Source organism: Ictidomys tridecemlineatus, chromosome 1 (genome assembly GCF_052094955.1).
Source record: "Ictidomys tridecemlineatus isolate mIctTri1 chromosome 1, mIctTri1.hap1, whole genome shotgun sequence".
NCBI classification, from domain to species: domain Eukaryota; kingdom Metazoa; phylum Chordata; class Mammalia; order Rodentia; family Sciuridae; genus Ictidomys; species Ictidomys tridecemlineatus.
Genome location: NC_135477.1, coordinates 101895571 through 101914441, shown reverse-complemented (window position 1 = coordinate 101914441; position 18871 = coordinate 101895571). Strand labels below are relative to the sequence as shown.

General features: G+C 34.3%; 1 protein-coding gene across 19 annotated transcripts in view; it reads left to right on the top strand.

Moving 5' to 3' along the window:
* Positions 1-18871, top strand: part of Arb2a (ARB2 cotranscriptional regulator A) — a 446980-nt gene that overhangs the window by 301660 nt on the left and 126449 nt on the right. The gene's annotated exons all lie outside the window — the stretch shown is intronic.

Here is an 18871-nt window from a genome sequence, read left to right as displayed (position 1 = left end):
CTATTCAGTATTGCCATTGCTTTTAGCACGTACCTTAGCTGATTAACATTCCTTACCTGGAAAAATGACCCATACTTTCATTCTTGAAGAATCATGGCCATTAGCCTGAATTAGATTGTTGTGGTATCCTGAATTAGATTTTCCTCAAAGAGTCCTTTAAAATAGTTGTGGTAAACTATTGATAGTAATTCGAGAAAGTACTAGCAGACACACCAGAGCACTTCCTGTATTGCAGACATATTTTTCCTTACCCCTATTGTGTAGTAGATACTCAGTTTTCCTTTGGAAATGAGGATCCATAATCCACCCTGTATAGCAATACTCTCTACTTCTGTTGATTCCACTTAAGGAGCTCAAAAATGACAAGACAGTAGTTTCAGCTTACATTTCTGTGGAATCATTATTTTATCTCCCAATGGAAATATTTCTCCCTGTGGAGCCAAGACATTTATACCAGGAGAGTCTAAAGTCAGACCATGGGAAACAGCAGTTTTCCTAGTGAATCCTAAGGGTAATAGGAAGAAAAACTGATCCACTTTTATCCCTTCACCTCCAGATTGAGGGTAAATAGACTGTATATTAAATGCTGATTTAGAGTGAATTCCATATCCTGGAAGACATTTTTTCAGACCTGCAAGGTGTTACCACCTAGCAGGCATCATAACTATCTCCCAAAATTCATTCCACCATTCTGTCAAGCCTGCTGCTTGAGGATAAAGGGGAACATGGTAAGACCAGTGAATGTTGGCAGACCTTAGGCTCTCTCTTGTCTTCTTGCCTGCTCACTCTGATGGAAACCAGCTGCTCTGCTGTAAGCTGCTCTGTGGAGAAACCCACATAATAAGGAGCTGGTATCACTGGCCCAGAGCCAGTAGGGCTTAAGGTCTGCCAACAGCCACTGAGTGACCTTGGAAAAGGATTGTCCCCTAGTTGAGCCTGGAGATGACTTCACCCTCAGCCAACACCTTGATTGTAGCCTGGTAAGAGAGCCAGAGCCAGAGCCTGAGCCACCCAGCCAAGCTGTGTTCAATTTCTGACCCACACAAACCATGCGATAATAAGTGTTTCATTGTTTTAAACTGCAAAGTTTGGAGGTGATTTATCCCATAGCAGTAGATAATTATTGCATCAGGGTTAAACTTCAACTGTGGTGGTCACTCACAGCTCAAGTAGAAACCACCTTAATCCTTTTTTTGAGACCACAGCCTTGTAAGGCTCATCTTAGCTCTAATCTTAGGGTTTGTTTCCAAAGAAATTATAAAATGGTCATTGAACACAGTTTATTTCTACCTTTGCTCCTCACTACCTGGCTGAACTTTGCTGTGCAATTTATCAGAAATAAGATATTACTTTTTATCTTTATCATACTCACTTGATATTATACTAAGTCATCTTAATTATTTAGCTCTTCTCTGAACGAATTTTTTTCTTAGGACAGAACTTGCTATGCAACCCTCTATTTCCTGTGGGGTTTGACCTAAATCAGAAGATTTCACATATACACCTCAGCACATATCCATTTAGTGCTCAAATATTCATTGAATACTCACTATGTTCCAGACACTATTCTGGCAGCGGAAGATATAGCATTGAATAAGAGCTCATCATGGCTATCTTTTCCCCTAGAAATTAACAAAGGAAAAATTGTTTTCTGATCCTTCTGCTAGTGGGTGTCTCTTAATGTTGAAGCTGTCATCAACATTAGAGTGCATCAAATGAGAGAAAAGTTAGGGCTAGCACTAACTATCAACACTACCCATACTTATTTATAAAAACAGAATTTTTTCAACTAAAATCAGGGATTTTCCTCAAAGAGTCCTTTAAAATGTTGAGCAGTGAATGTTTAGTAAGATCATAAAGAAAAGAAAAAGAAGTCCCAGGTGGTAGACTGAGCAAGCTTTGATGACAATGCAAGGATATATTTGAAGTATGTGTTGGAGTGATGGCAATGAGAATGCAAAGGGTAAGAGAACTAATGGATACACTAAGGAAGACTCCACTCTCCTTAATGTTAAATAGATCAGATGTGGAAAGGGAAGAGGCAACAATAAGCTCCAGTGTAAGTAACTGGACAATGAAAATAACATTACCAGAAGTAGAGGAACTGGAGGGGAAATCATTTAAAGGCAGAAGATGGTGAAATTATTTTATGACCTATGTCATTGAGGTGATGGATTGAGGTGATGACAAGAATTCATAGTGGGGTATGGAGGGGGATCATGGGAGGAATAGACAAACTCTAGATAGGGCAGAGAGGTTGGAGGGGAAGAGAGGGAGCATGGGGTTAGAAATGATGATGGAATGTGATGGACATCATTATCCAAAGTACATGTATGAAGACATGAATTGGTGTGAATATGCTTTGTATACAACCATGGATATGAAAAATTTGTGCTCTGTATGTGTAATATGAATTGTAATGCATTCTGCTCTCATATATAAATTTAAAAATTAAAAAAGAAATTCAAATGGAAATAACCAAAAGTTGTTGAAGTACCTTTGAAACACCAACTTCTCTGATCAATAATCCTATAATTTATAATTTAAAGTATTAATATTATTTGAAGTTTTCCATGTATGTAATGACCACAAATTTGTAATGGATACTTAGGCTGTAAATTCAATTTAATGCAATCTTTTTTTTTCCTTTGAGCTTGCTAAATCATAAAGTTTTTTTTCTTGTTATATTTTACCTGTTGACTGAAAGTTTCAAATGATAGCAGTGAGATTGCCTAAGAAAACACATACTCGTTTAATACTGTATTTTCCTTTATAACTAAATCTATTTCCCTTTACAAGAAAAATAGATATATTGCTCATAATAACTTCAATTTATGAATTGTATTTACTATGCACCTATAAATTTTTAAAAGGTACAGAAAATTTAAATTTTTACTTAAAATATCACTGACCATTATTTTCAGTACAGTCATATTATTTTTATTTATCTTTTTATTTTTATTTTTTATTTACTATTTGAAAGCAACTATAGTACTCTACAACTTCCTACTTCATTATTGACAATGTTGGCCTTATACTTAAAGTGAAGTTGGACTTTTCCATAATTGTACCATAAAGTGAATGGTGGATATTTGAGAGGTTTTGAATCTGTGATAAATAGCTGGTTCCCCACTTTTTTTTAAAACTTACTAGTAAAATTGACCAGTTAAGCACACTGTTCTTCAGAGAATGATGTAATAGAATCTTCTTTTATTTTATAGTCCATATTTTGGTTTATTGTTTTCTATAAAATGGCAATAGCAAATATCTGCCTCACTTATTTGTAGAAATTCTATGTGGGCAATTTCTACCATTTCTGGAAAGATTTTTCAGTATTTCTCCAGATGAGCAAGATACTATAAAAATGTAATGCAGTATTATACAATCTCAGCCATTTAGAATTCAAGGATATCATTTTTTGAACTATTATTTATTATTTTAATCCTATAGGAGTGAATTTGTAGATATTCTCCCATTTTCGTGTCTCTAATTCTATTTAAAAACAACAAGGGGTTTTATTTATTCATGTTTTTCTGTGTTCCCTGTGACATTGATAAGGATCAAAAAATATTATGCAGAAACTGGATCCTCAAAAGGATAGAAAATAGGGTGGAGAATTCAAAAAGAAAAAGAATATTTGAATGAAAAAAAATGTTTATAAGACATAGAAATCTGGAAACAATAAAATTGAAAGAAGCATTAGAATAGTAGTAAAGATTAAATTAGAAATGATCCTATGTGATGTGTTGCTTCCTCCCGCAAAAAAAGTTAATATAATCTGTGACTGTTGATGAGGAGGCTTTTACCAAGGGAAAAAGGGAAAGAAAAATATATATGTTTGAAAACCAGCAAGGTTGGAGAGTGTTGCTATCTCTGATTTCCTACGTGCAGCTTACTTTGGCTTTCACATGACTGACAGGACACTCTTTGCCAGATTGGTTCTGCCTGAGGTTCATTACCCTGCTGCTGAGGCTGGTATGATTTCAGTCCCCTCCAAGTGCTCCCAGAGTCCTCTCTGGGTTCAGCAGGTATACACTATGTACCAAACATTACTCCAGGTGTCAGGAACACCACAGAGAATTTCAGCAAATAAAGTTCCACATGGAGCTTGCATTCTAGTGGGGAAGACAGACAAAGATCAAAATAAATAAGCATGTCACCTGTTAGTAGTAGAAGAAAATACAAAACAGTGAGAGAGTAACTGAAGTGTGTGTGTGGAGGAGAGAGTGCAAACATAACCTCCTTTCTCTTCAGACTCATTTTACCAGTTCTCTAAGGTCCATGGGAACCATAATTCATGGTTACCAACAAATTATTAAAGTTATTGCTATAGCACACATAAAGGAACGTATAAAATTACACAGCGCTCTGGATTTGCAGACAAGATCACTTAATGTCAGATATAAGTACAGTTTTGCTACTCTAAGCCTTCCTGTCTCACCTAAAAGGTAAGGATCTTGACATGTAGAGGAAGCTCTAAATGTCAATATTCTACCTTATAGCATCATTTTCTACCTGCTGATAAGAAAAAACTTGAACCTAGATTCACTGAAAGTTTGTTGTCCAGATGGATGCCTGATGTCTTTTAGTGTATTTCCTCCACAAACTTCTATCAGTCATATTGTTCCTTGCCCCTTTTATGGCTTAGACAGGCTTTTCTTTATAATTTCAGACTACCCAGAAGACTGATATAAATCTGAACACCTCAAAATTAGATAGTAGTATAATGTAAAGGGGGTGGAGAGAAAAAGAAACCAAACATAATAAATATCTTACTGGTTAAGAAATTAAATTCGAAAAAGTTATATTTTTCAAATTTAGATGGGACTTTTTTGGTTTGGATGTAGAACTGGGCCATTGATAATATGTACCTGAATGCCACATTTCCTCACCAGAATATGCAGTGGAATGTTAGCAATTACTAGGTGAATTTGAATTGTGTACAACTTGATAGCCCTAATTTTGAGTCAGTAGTCCAGACTGTTTACATTAACTGAACTTACTGAATATTTGCTAAACATTCACTCATTTTATTGCTGAAAATACCTCTTGTTGAAATGACACTATGGAGTTATATCTCTTCTTCATTGTTGAATAATAACTTTCTTCTAAAGATAGCAATGAAAAATCAGTAATAGACTCTAAAATATGGTGTCATTCAGAATGTACAAAGAAGTTGAGTTGTCTGAAATGTTTTTAGATATCGTTCAAATTAATTAGGTAGTTGAAAATCTATACTTTACCTTGTAAACAGATTTTAAAATTCAATTCATATTAGCATATATGATACAGTACCATTTTTGCCTGCATGTACTACTAAGAACTGTAGCATTCCTCTCTCCATTCAAAAGATGTATTCTAATCTGTTAAGTGATGTTTTCATTAACTTAATAGCACTTTTCAGGCAGTTTTTGTTCATGACTGTAGAATTGGCCTTGTAGCTTTTATTTATCAGTTTCCTTATTCATTGTTCTATGCCACCTTATAATTATTACTTAATGTAAGGGATGAGTGTTCTAAAAGTTGACCACCAGGAATTCTGTGTTTTTAGTGAATCATGCATTATAAATAGCTGGAATAAGGAACTTGGGTGAAATAATTGATTACAGAATCACTTAGTATAACCTGTCTAAATTATTAGAGCTTCCTCTGCATAAATCACAGACTTTCGCCCAGACTCTCTCTCTCTCTCTCTCTCTCTATATATATATATATATTTTATAAGGTCCAACATTATCCTCTTATTTTGACTTTTTCAATTTCCCAGTAACCACAGTGAATATAAGTAGTCTTACTCCAGAAATCTCACTTTAAAAAAAAAATTAAAAATAGCCACCATGTTTTTTACAGCTTTCTGAACCAATTTGTGAAAAATCCTTTGAAGAATTTGGCAGTAAAGGTGGCAACTCTCCTTTTACTGAGCTAACTCTTCTCTTTAAAGATAAAAAAAATTAATGATTTTTGAATGTTTTACATAAATAACTGAAAAATGTGAATTTGTATTTGTACTGAAAATGAATTATGAGTTAATATGGAAAAGTTTTTACTTTTACTGCTCTCATACCAGTGGCTCTCATACCATGGCTTTTAATGCTGTGTCTATAACTGTCCAAAAAGTCAGTCAGTCCTGGTTTCTGGTCTCCTCCACTTAGAGTCCCTTGGTCCTGCCAGCATATGGAATCATGTCTTCCCTAGCCCATATGTGTCTCTTCCCCTACCTGACCTGTGTGGTTTGCTTGGCTCCACTTGCCTTTCACTTCTCTCTGTGGACCACATGCCTCCCTTAAAGCCGGTAGTGTAGCTGCTCTTGTGCACACATTCCCCATCTGCTCTGGGTGCACCCTGTCTGTCTGCTCTGTCTTGTCACAGACAGACTGACAGCAAGTTACCAGCGATAAATCTGTCTGCTAGTAAAAATACTCCCGAAATAAATCTCTTAGAGAAACAGCATTGCTTTCTAGAGGTGATTCAAAACATTTAAAATGAATATTCTCTGGCACCAAAATCAAAATTTAAAGTGAACATTAAGCACCATAGATAGTGCAAATATTTTGTATTTCTAAAAATCTCAAGATGTGCTGAGTTGATTATCAGCATGTTAAAAGCAGGAATACAATTTTTAAAGTTTTTGTTTCATCATATTTCTTAAAATACAGTCTGTTTCTAAAGCAAAATAGTTCTATTTAATATGAAACTTTGAGCATTTGATCAGTAGCTTAACTGTATAGATGTAAAAATTGAATTAACTGATACTCAATGTCTGAATATTCTTTGAGACTTTGTACTCATATATCTGCCCTTAATGTCTGTTAATAAATATCTTCTTCAGTCATACATATTTCATCCCAGCTATTTAACATGTTGTACTAACATGTAGAAATCATATACCATAAAGTTTATAGATATTTTGAATAATGACATGGCATAATCATTGTCAGAGTTCAGTTGTGTTGTGTAATATCTTAATTCACAAAATACTATAGCTATGATTTGAAAAATTGGACAAGAAAATGTACATAATTTTTAAAAGCTTTCTGTAGCAATGATCTCTACAATAAGACTTTTTAAGGGGACTCAATTAAATTTTTCTAATAACTTAATATTAGCTTGAAGATTCTTTTGTTAGCTAACATTTCAGAAGTTTTTTGTTTTGTTAGTACATCATAGTTATAAATAATAGTGTATTTCATTTTGACATGTTCATGCATGTATGAAATGCATTTTGCTCTATTTCAGTACCTATTAAGGATTGCCCTCCCCTCCTCCCTCCTCATGTTCCCCATCCTCTACTGGTTTCCTTTAATTGGTGTCTTATAAATATACATATAGGTGGAATTTATTGTGGTGTATTTGTATATGTACATAGCAAAATTTGGTCAATTTCATTCTGCATTTCCTCTCTTTCTCATTCCTCCTCCCTTTCTCTAGGTCCCTTTCCTTTACTCCATGAATCTATCTTCTGTTTTCATGGAATTGCCCCAACCTGTTTATCTCTTTTTTATTCCCTCATTTCAGTCTTGCTTTTGCATATAAGAGAAAATATTCATCCATTAACTTTCTGAGTCTGGTTTATTTCAATTAGCATAATATTCTCCAGTTTCATTCATTTAGTGGCAAATGCCATCATTTCATTCTTCTTTATGGCTGAGTAAAACTCCATTGTCTGTATGTACTACATTTTCTATAACCATTTGTTTCTTGATGGGCAACTGGATTAGTTCTAGTACTTGGCCATTGTGAATTGTATTGCTATAAACATTGATATGCCTGTATCACTATAGTATGCTGATTTTAGTTCTTTAGGATAAATACCAAGGAGTAGGATAGCTGGGTCATATGGTGTTTTCATTCCTAATCATCTGAGGAAACTCCATGCTGCTTTCTAGAGTAGTTGTACAAATTTTCAGTTTTACCAACAATGTATGAGTGTACATTTCCTCCCACATTCTTACCAGAATTTAAATTTTTTACTCTTGATGATTGCCATTCTAACTGAAGTGAAATGAAATCTCAATGTAGTTTTTTAAAAATATTTTTAGTTGTCAGTGGACCTTTATTTTATCTATTTATATGCATTGCTGAGAACTGAACCCAGTGCCTCATACATGCTAGGCAAACTCTACAACTGAGCCAAAACCTCAGCCCTTCAATGTAGTTTTGATTTGCATTTTGCTGATTGCTAAATGTGTTGAAAATTTTTTCATATCTTTACTGACCATTTGTATTTCTTCTTTTGTGAAATGTCTGTTTAGTTCTTTTGCCCATTTATTGATTGGGGGGATTGGTGTAAAGTTTTTTGAATGTATTTTAACATTTAGCAACTATTTATTGAGTGTACACACGTCTGAAATACTTAAAATTGTATATTGTTGAAATACATACATTATATACTTGGTAATTTTTTCTATTCTATCCTTTACCAATACATATATACATGCATACAAATTGCAATGGTTTAAACATTTGATCCCTCCAAGATGGGTTTGTTTGATGTACATAGGTGCTCCAATGTTTGGGGCATAAATATTTATGATTGTCACTTGTTGATGTATAATTCCCTTAAACAGTATGAAATGGCCTCTTTATCCCTTCTGATTAACGTTGACTTAAATTCTACTTTATCTGATATGAAGATAGAAACCCCTGCTTGTTTAGGAGATCCCTGTGAGTGATATGTTTATGCCATTAATGTTAAAGGTTATTATTGTGATATGATTTGTATTCTCAGTCATTTGGGATTATTTCCAGTTTTTAATTTGAATTAGTTTCTCCATTGTTGACTAGTTCTTTAATGTACTTCCTGCCTTTACTGGTTTTCACTTCTTTTTTCATTTCATCTTCATGGAATATTTTGTTGAGAGTGTTCTGTAGTGTAGGCTTTCTAATTTTTTTAACTTTTGTTTATCATGGAAGATTTTTATTTCATTTGCAAATCTGAAGCTTAATTTTGCTGGATATAAGATTCTTGGTTGGCATCCATTTTCTTTCAGAGCTTGGTATATGTTATTTCAAGACCTCCTAGCTTTGAAGATCTCGGTTGAGAAATCAGCTTAGATATGAATTGGTTTCCCCCTATACGTAATCTGATATTTTTCTCTCATATCTTTTAAAATTCTAAACTTATTCTATATGTTAGGCTTGTTCATTATAATGTACCTTGGTGTGGGTCTTTTGTAATTTTGTATATTTGGGGTCCTGTAAGCCTATGTATTTGATTTTCCATTTCATTCTTTAGGTGTAGGAAATTTTCTGATTATTTCATTGAAAAGATTGTGAATTCCTTTGGTTTGTATCACCGTGTCTTCATCTATCCCAATAAACCCTAAATTTACTCTTTTTATGTTATCCTATAGTTCTTGAAGTTTCTGTTCATGGTTTCTTAACATCTTCTCTGTGTGGTCAACTTTATTTTCATGATTATATATTTTGTCTCCATTGTCTGAGGTTGTCTTCCAAGTGGTATAATCTATTGGTAATTCTTTCTATTGAATTTTTAATTTGGTTAATTGTTTACTTCACTTCAAGAATTTCTGCTTGTTTTTTCCCCAGAATCTCTGCCTCTTTATTGAAGTGATCTTTCACTTCCTGTATTTTCTTTCTGGTTTCATTTCTTATACCATCCTTTACTTCACAGATTTCAATTTACCTATGTACATTCTAAACACCTTCTCTGACATTTCTTCCACTATGGTGGTGATGGAATCTGTTATTGGAGTATCTCTGGTTTTTTAGGGGCAGTTTGCATTCCTTGCTTTTTCATGTTGTTTGTGTATCTACCCATCTAACAGTAAGGATCTAAGGCAGTAGAGTTTCTACCTTGTGGAATTATGGTATCCTCGAAGGTTTCTAGTACCTCACTGTTTAGGAGGAGACAAATAATAATGACAACCAATGCAAACAATATACAGCATTAAACCAAATAGTTCCTACTATGATGTCTACAATGTTAATTATCACAATAAACAGAAAGGATATGATCAGTTATTGCTTATAATAAAAACAGCAAATTTGCAAAAGGATTTATAATTTCAAATGGTGGACAGAGAGAGAACAGAAGTGATATAGGGTGTGATGATTTTGAAGGAGGTGAAGAGAAGAAGTAAAAAATTAAAGGAAGAATGAAAGAGAAAACAATAGAGATCGGCTGTTAGAAGAAAAGAGAATCAGGGAAATAAGTAGGAGAAAAAATATATAAAGTAAAAATCTTTTTTAAATTAAAAATAAAAATACAAGAGTACAAATAAAACTAAAATATGCTAATTAAACATCCTAGTTCACAAAAAAACTAACCCATGAAAAATAACTGGCTTCAAAAATGCTAGAAATGAAAAAAATAATATAAATATGTTTAAATCTCCATGTACAATTAAGGTCACAATTAAAGACAGGAAAATAATTTTTTAAAAGATCTTGATGAAAAGTTAAAGAATTCTTTTTGTTGGACTTCAAAATATTCTCAGCTTCTCTTCTCAGAAGTTTTAGGTGTGGTTGTCTGGAGAATGATGTTCCATCCTCTGGATTGCTGGAGTGAGAGAGCTAATCCCATATGCGGAATTCCTGGAGGCAGAATTTAGGTTAGATGGGCTCCAGGCTCTTCACTGAATGCTAGTTGGTCTGGAAATTTTAAATCCATACACCTCCAACACCCAGTACTTGCTGGTCCACGCCGGAAGACTGTACCCTAAGGATCTTCTCTGATTCCACTTATGTTGGGGGGTACCCAGCATTACCTTCAGACCCCATGTTTTCTGGTCTTGGGTTCAGTTTCCATATACTCTCTCCCATCCTCCACCCCACACCCCCCCTCTTCCTAGTTCCTAGCCAGTAGGTTCCTGTAAGCATTTGGATTGGAAAGGATGGGACAGAGCAGAATGGGTTTCCCTGATCAATTGTTCCCAGTGTAAACCTCTCTCCACATTTGACTTTCACCCGGTCATTTAAGCACATTTTAAGTTGTGCAGTTTTTACTGGGGCTGTATTTTGATCCAAACTCAGTTTTGTAAGTAATTCGCCTCCTCAGCTGTCAGCAAAATGGTTTCTTCCTTTGTCCTCTCACCACCTGGAGAAATGGTGGTGTCTTCCTGCACATGGATATTGTGCAGCGTGTCTTTTGGCAGGCAATGTCCTTAATCTCTAAACACTATGTACCCAGACATACCTCAGGCCTCCCAAAAATGTAGGTTCTTTTAATTCACTTATTCCTCTGCTATGCTCATGGAGGGAGGTCTGTGGCTGGTGCTAAGAGCCTGGCTGTGTCAGTGACCATGCCACTGAGGATTTCTTCCTTATTTTATTATATTTTATTATATCCAACCTCCTGAGTTCCTTATCTGCTTTTAATGTCTAGTTTTAAATTCCAGTAACATCTGCCCTGATATATATATATATATATATATATATATATATATATACACATATATATATTTTTGTTGTTGTTGTTGTTGTTCACTCACCTTGCTAAGAAGCTGCCTATATGCTTTCTTGGTTTCATTCCACATAGCCAGGAAGGCGACCTTCTCTATTCTACCATCTTAAAAATGTTTCCGTTCAAGTTTTTTTAATTCTTTATATATTATGGATATTAATACCCTATCAGAAGAGTAGCTGGCAAGGATCTCCTGTTCCATATGCTCTCTCTTCATGTTCTTGTTTCTTTTGACATGTGGACACTTTTTAATTTGATGTTGTCCCACTTAATAATTCTTGGTCTTATTTCTTGAGCTTTGGAGTCTTGTTAAGGAAGTCAGTGCCTGTACCAGTATTTTGGAATGTTGAGCCTATGTTTTCTTATAGTGGTTGCAGTTTCTGGTCTAATTCTTAGGTTTTTGATCCACTGTGAGTGGACTTTCATGCAGGGTGAAAGATAAGAATGGAATTTTATTCTTGTACATATAGATACTCCGTTTCCCCAGGGCCATTTGTTTAAAAGGCTCTCTCACCTCCAACTTATGTCTTTGGCACCTTTTTTTTTTTTTTTTTTGAGTATCAGATGACTGCATCTGTGTGGCTTTGCCTTTATATCTATTTTGATGTCAATACCATACTGTTTTTGTTACAGCAGCTTGCTAATATAATTTGAGCTCGGTATATATGATACTTCAGCATTAGTCTTCTTGCTCAGTATTGCTTTGGCTATTCTGGATCTTTCATTGTTCCAAATGAATTTTAGGACTCTCTTTCTAGTTCTGTGAATAATGTCATTGATGTTTTGATGGGGATACCATACAATCTGTATTTTTTTTGTAGTATGGCCATTTTGATAATGTTAATTCTGCCTATCAAGAACATGGGAGGTCATCCATCTTCTAAGTTTTTTCCGTTACTTTATTCAGTGTTCTGTAATTTTTTTAATCATCATGGATTATTTTTTAAATTTATTTATTTATTCCTATTTGTTATATATGGCAGCAGAATGTGTTTCAATTCATAGTACACATATGGAACACTATTTTTCACTTCTCTGGTGGTACAAAAAGTAGAGTTATCATTCATGTCTTAATACATATGCCTAGGGTAATGATGTCCATTTCATTCCACCATCTTTCCTACCCCGATGCTCCCTCTCTTCCCCAAAGTTCCTCCATTCCTCCCATGCTCCCTATCACCACCACCATTAAGGATCAACATCCACTTATCAGAGAAAATATCTGGCCTTTGGTTTTGTGGGATTGGGTTACTTCACTTAGTTTCATATTCTCCAACTCTATCCATTTACCTGCAAATGCCATGGTTTTTTCCTCTTTTAATGCTGAGTAATATTCCAATTTGTGTGTGTGTGTGTGTGTGTGTGTGTGTGTGTATCAATCACAGTTTCTTTATCTATTTATCAATAAAGGGCATCTGGGTTGGTTCCACAATTTAGCTATTATGAATTGTGTTGCTATAAACATTGATGTGGCTGTGTCACTGTGCTATGCTGTTTTTTTTTAATTTTTTATTTTTTTTATTGGTTGTTCACAACATTACAAAGCTCTTGACATATCATATTTCATACATTAGATTGAAGTGGGTTATGAACTCCCAATTTTACCCCAAATGCAGATTGCAGAATCTCGTCGGTTAAACATCCACAATTTTACATAATGCCCAATTAGTAATTGTTGTATTCTGCTACCTTTCCTATCCTCTACTATCCCCCTCCCCTCCCCTCCCCTCCCATCTTCTCTCTCTACCCCATCTACTGTAATTCATTTCTCCCCCTAGTTTTTTTGCCTTTCCCCTCACTTCCTCTTGTATGTAATTTTGTATAACCATGAGGGTCTCCTTCCATTTCCACGCTGCTTTTAAGTCCTTTGGGTGTAAACCAAGGAGTGGGATAGCTGGGTCAAATGGTGGTTCCATTCCAGATTTTCTAAGGAATCTCCATACTGCTTCCCAGAGTGGTTGCACCAATTTGCAGCCCCACCAGCAATGTATGACTGTGCCTTTTCCCCCACATACTTGCAAACACTGTTGCTTATAATTCTTAATAACTGCCATTCTGACTGAAATGAGTTGAAATCTTAGAGTAGTTTTGATTTGCATTTCTCTAATTGCTACAGATGTTGAACATTTTTCCCTATATTTGTTGATCAATTATATATCATCTTTTGAAAAGTGTCTGTTCAGTTCCTTGGCCCTTTATTGACTGGGTTATTTGGGGTTTTTATTGGTGTTAAATTATTTGAGTTCTTTATATATTCTGTAGTTTTTTTAAAATATTTTATTGGATGTTGATGAACCTTTATTTATTTATATGTAGTGCTGAGGATCAGTGCCTCACACATGCTAGGCAGGAACTCTACTACTGATCCACAACCCTAGTCCTATCCTGTAGTTTTTGTTCTAGATATCTTTCTGATACATTTAAGAAATAGTGCATCTTCTGTATATGTCTACCTTCCTTCTACTATTCTGAGAACCTGATGTTTTACTGTACATATACATTCCAGATGAATATATGTTACTTGTTACTCCATATTCCTATATCAGTAAGTCAGCACTATTGAGAAAAACTTTAGATTTATCATGACTGTGGGAAATTTATATTCTCCCCAATATGTGGATAATTAATTCTATAATGTGGCCAGATGAATATCTACAGTCACATTGTTTGTAAAATGAGGCAATACTAGTTTTGTTTCATTGGGTTGCCCTGATAATTAAGTGAAATAATACGTAGAACTCTTATAATAGTCCCTGGCATATGGAAAGGAAGAATTTCATCATTACAGATGTCTAATTCTTACTTTGTATAGTTCTGATATACACAAATTTTAGTTACCATAATTTAGTTAAATAACACCAATTCCCCAAAAACCAAAGTTCAAATTTTATTTACCAGAATAAATTTATTCACTGTGAATAACAAACTTTGCCATTAGCCCTTCAGTCCACAATCCCTATGCAAATAACATCAATAGCCAATAATATCTCTTCTTTCAAAATCTACCACTAAGTTGATCACATTATAACTGTTTTCAGTTCACAGATAGCACTGTCTTCTATTTTATAGAAATAGATGAGCAAAAAGAGAGACTTAAAAATGTAAGTGCAACAAAAGAATTAAACAATGAAAATGAAATTGGAAAATATTTAAAACAAAAAATAATGAAGATGTCCCAGAGAAAGTGATGCTAGCAAAAACAAATTCAAACCAATGGAACAAAACTCAGCCACCTTTACATTAAATGAACTCTCAGAGATATTTCACGACATTGGAAGTGCAAAGAATAAAATGTTGGAAGCTGTTCCAAACTTAGGAGTATGACATTTTGCCCAGGCACAGAAAAGATATGCATGAACCATGTTTTAAGTTATATGACAAGAAGAAGGCAACCGCTGTTCATCTTCTTTAAGTTTTTACAAAGAAATAAAGCACTTATTCTTGGTCTATGTTCTAAATTATAGTGCACTAAATAAAATAGGCTCTACTTTTTTTCATTCCTCAATTCATTTTTGGCTGATACCAAGAAGCTTTTTAATATTTTGACCAACAAATTTTAAAGATCATGTGGCAATGATGATTTTTCCCTTTTGATTATAATGATCCCTTTGCATGGTTTCAGCTTATGGTCAGTTTTATAATCTCACATATATACAAAGCAAGGACTTCCTGTAGTTGTTATATAAGCAATTAATTTGTCCAGCAAGTCAAGTTTTAGGAAAATTATTCACTACTTTTCAGCATTTGAGAATTTGAAAACTTTATGACATTTCTGTTTTGCTTCTATCTTTGCATTTTCTAAGTTAGCTCCATCCTTAATTCTAGTCATGTCTTGTCATAGGGTTACTCTCCATGCCTCCTAATATATACTTACAAAAGTATAGCAGTTAAATTTCTTATTTTACTATTCTTTAGTTTTCTACCCTATTTCTTCATTCCTTTAAGTCTTTTACTTAAATTCCATTCTAAACACTTTCTCTTTGACTCTTCTTTCTTCTAATATTCTATTTTCGTTTTCTCCTTCAAACCTGAAAGCCCATCAGTTCTTTAACACATTGTCTTCCTTTCAAAATGACACCTGCCCTAGAATATATCCTTATGAGAAATGTCTTTAAATTCATTGGTTTCTTCCTTATGTTTCATCTGCATTTGTGTCAATCAAAAAGACCAAATCTTTCTTAAAATTAAATTATTCCATAAAATTTTATATAAACAAAATGTAGACTTCTAGCTGGAAGTTGACCTGCTACCACTTGTCAATGGCTGGCAACGTGATAAAAATTGAAAGAAATGCTCGAAAGGCTGAGGCAAGAAGATTGAAAGTTGGAGCTAACCTGGGCAACTTAGTCAGACTTTGTCTCAAAATACAAAGTCCTGGGTATGCGACTCAATGATACAGCCTCCCTGGCTTCAATCCCCACTATACACCCACCTACCCCCACACCCACACCCACCGACACACACCCATGGGGCCTAGCAGAGGCGGGGGAGAAGGAGGGAGGGAAAAGAAATATGCTGTACATTTCATGTATACCTTCTTGAATCAGATAGATTAATAGTTCGATATTAGAAAAGGTAAAATTTACATTAAACAAATATTGATAGAAATCTTGCTTTTATTTTTCCATTCACAGTCAGTTTGATATAATTGCTTCCTAGAGTTCTGAGGCTTTGGGGAAATGAAACCCTCATCTGTCTGATGTTTTCTGCACACAGATAGAATGAAGAACAGACTCTTAAGAGCTCAAGCAATGAACTTTAGATAGTTTGATTTGGGCATGAATCTAGCTCAAAAGAAAGACTGACAACCTGATCAGTTTTCGTTAAGGCTTGGATTTAAAGTGAGGTGATTTAGGAAGAGGTTTTGAGTTTGATAAGCTGACTAAAGCTTTATCAGGTTTAAAATGCTAAAATAAGTTTTTATCTACATAATGTATTTAGGTAAATTTGTGCTTAAAATTTTAGGTTTGATATTATCTCTTAAATTTCCATGGAAGTTACTGCCTTTCACATCACCTAAAATAAAGGTTTATTTATTTATTTATTTAAAAAAAAAAAAAATAAGCTTGATGATTCTGTTTGGCTTGCTTCAGTTGATAGATTCTTGAAAGAGATTTCCAGAGAAATTCACGAAGGCCCCAAGCTAGTGATGATAATAGCATCAAAGTCAGTTAATTTGGAATTTCTTTATAAAAAAAAATCTTACATCACCTAAAAGAGTTATCTGCTATAAACAGAAATTCTATTCTATTACTCATTTACTTCTCTAAACCCATGTCATATCCTGAATTATTGCTTTCATTGGTCATAAGCTGTCATTTCTGTTATGTGTATTTTACTATGAAGTCTAATGGAAAATTGTTAAACCAGTTGTGTATCTCTGGTTCTAAAGTTAAAGTGGAGTTGAAAATTTGAATGTAGAAGATAGTGACTGCACCAATACTACAATAATCAGTGTCAGAACATCCTTAAATCTTTTCTTCTGTAACAAGGGCAGAGTCAGCTAAAATGTTTGTTTAAATCATGCATGGCATAACAAAAACCTTTCAACTTTATCAGTCTTTGTCTATGAATATACCTGACTCATCACCACCATGCTTTTCCCCCCCAGCCCCACTTACTCAGCTGCTATTCCTGCCTCACACAAATAGTTAAGACTAGTCATAGCTTCTGGTAAAGGCTGTAAAGTTTTATAATTCATGTTATTTTTTAGCACAAGAAGTTCATAACTTTTGAATATGTGAGATCTACAAAATAAAAATGAAGGACATTCTCTCTGTATACTCCGAAACTCTTTGTGGTCTCTGACTGTGATTGTTTCGTATTTGTGTCATGAGCATTCATTTCTAAGAAGCAATCACATCACTTTTGTAAAATGTTTTTTTAAATGACAACAAAAAGGAAAAAAATAGTCCTTCACAATCTTAATTTGAAGCTAAGGAAATGCTTTGTTGGTAGCACTGCTACATTCTAGCTTTTCTGTATATGTGTTATAAAAGTAAAAGCATCTTATATTGTTATTCACAAATAGCTATTTTTTAACCCATGTTATTTTTCTCCATTATTCCCTGTGCAAAAAAAGATGGTATTATTATCTATTATGAAAATTATTTCATAGAACACTAGATGATTCTCGTTTAGTAACTTCATTGATTTGATTAGCTTTTTTCCATGCTTTAATCACTTTAATGTTTTATTGTATTATCTTATTAGTTTTTCTTTACTATATAACTTATCTTTTATGTCTTATTTTGCTTATATATTTAGCACTTGAAGATCCACTTAAAAGATTGAGAGTTCAGTCATTTCAGTCTTATTTTGAGGTAGTTTTCAGTGAACTAACTTGCAATGTGTGATGTTAACTCTCTCAACACAAGGTGGGAGGCTGTTTTCTTACAATACTCAGCTACCAGAGTTTTCCTGGATCCCTGACTTAACTTTCTAAGATCCAGAGAAGGACTTCCCAGTGACTAATCTCTGTCTCCTGCTTTTGTCTATTGTCTTATTCCCTAAATAACATGGTTCCTGCTGTTCTGTACTTGCCCTTCTGATTGACTCTGCCTTTACATCACAATGCCTCCTCAGTTTGAATTTACTATGACACTTAAGGAAGAGGACAGATAAAGATCAGCACCCTTTAGTCTGCCTTGCTTTTTCTCTCTGGTTTGGATTCAATTCTTAGATCTTCTGTTTAGCTCTGTTGATTTAACTGTATTTAAGAAGTTTTGTTTCATTTCTTTTTTCCTTTACAGCCTCTACTAGGAGTCTCACAGACTCTTGAACAAAACCTGTTCTTCTCTATCTGGAGCATGAGCAATTTTAGGAGAGATGTATTTGGAAAAAAATAAGAAAAAGATCACCTTTGTAGCCAGAGCAATAACTGACCAAAAGGATGACATTACGTTAACGACAGATCACCTTCACATCCAGATGTTTTTATGGATTTAACATACTCAGAGCACTGTGGACAGCTCATACATTAGCACATTACTTGGCACATAAGTACAAAATAAATGGTATCTATAATATCCATTTGGGCTTTCTTTATATCCTAGCTGGAGAGCTAAGACAGGAAATTCCAGCTAACTGTTTAAGAAAGCCAATATATCTGAGCAGAAAAGTCAGTAAGTTCAGAGAGGACTGAGATCACTATGGTACAGAGTAGACAGACTTCTCCAATAATTGAGCCAAGCCAAGCGTTGCAAGGATTTTTACTACTAACTCTGCCTCCACTGTTTCCTGCTTCTTACCATAAGTGGGTCCTTTCAGTTGGTTTTGCCTACTAAAAATAAGCAATATTTTAAAGAGCTCTATAACACAAATCCTGACACTTTGTGCATTTCTACTTAAAACAACGCATAAAGAAAACCACTCTTAATTCCAAAGATCCTATTAATAGATAACTCTCTTCTTTGGGTGAATATAGCTGTCCTGTTCTTCTGACAG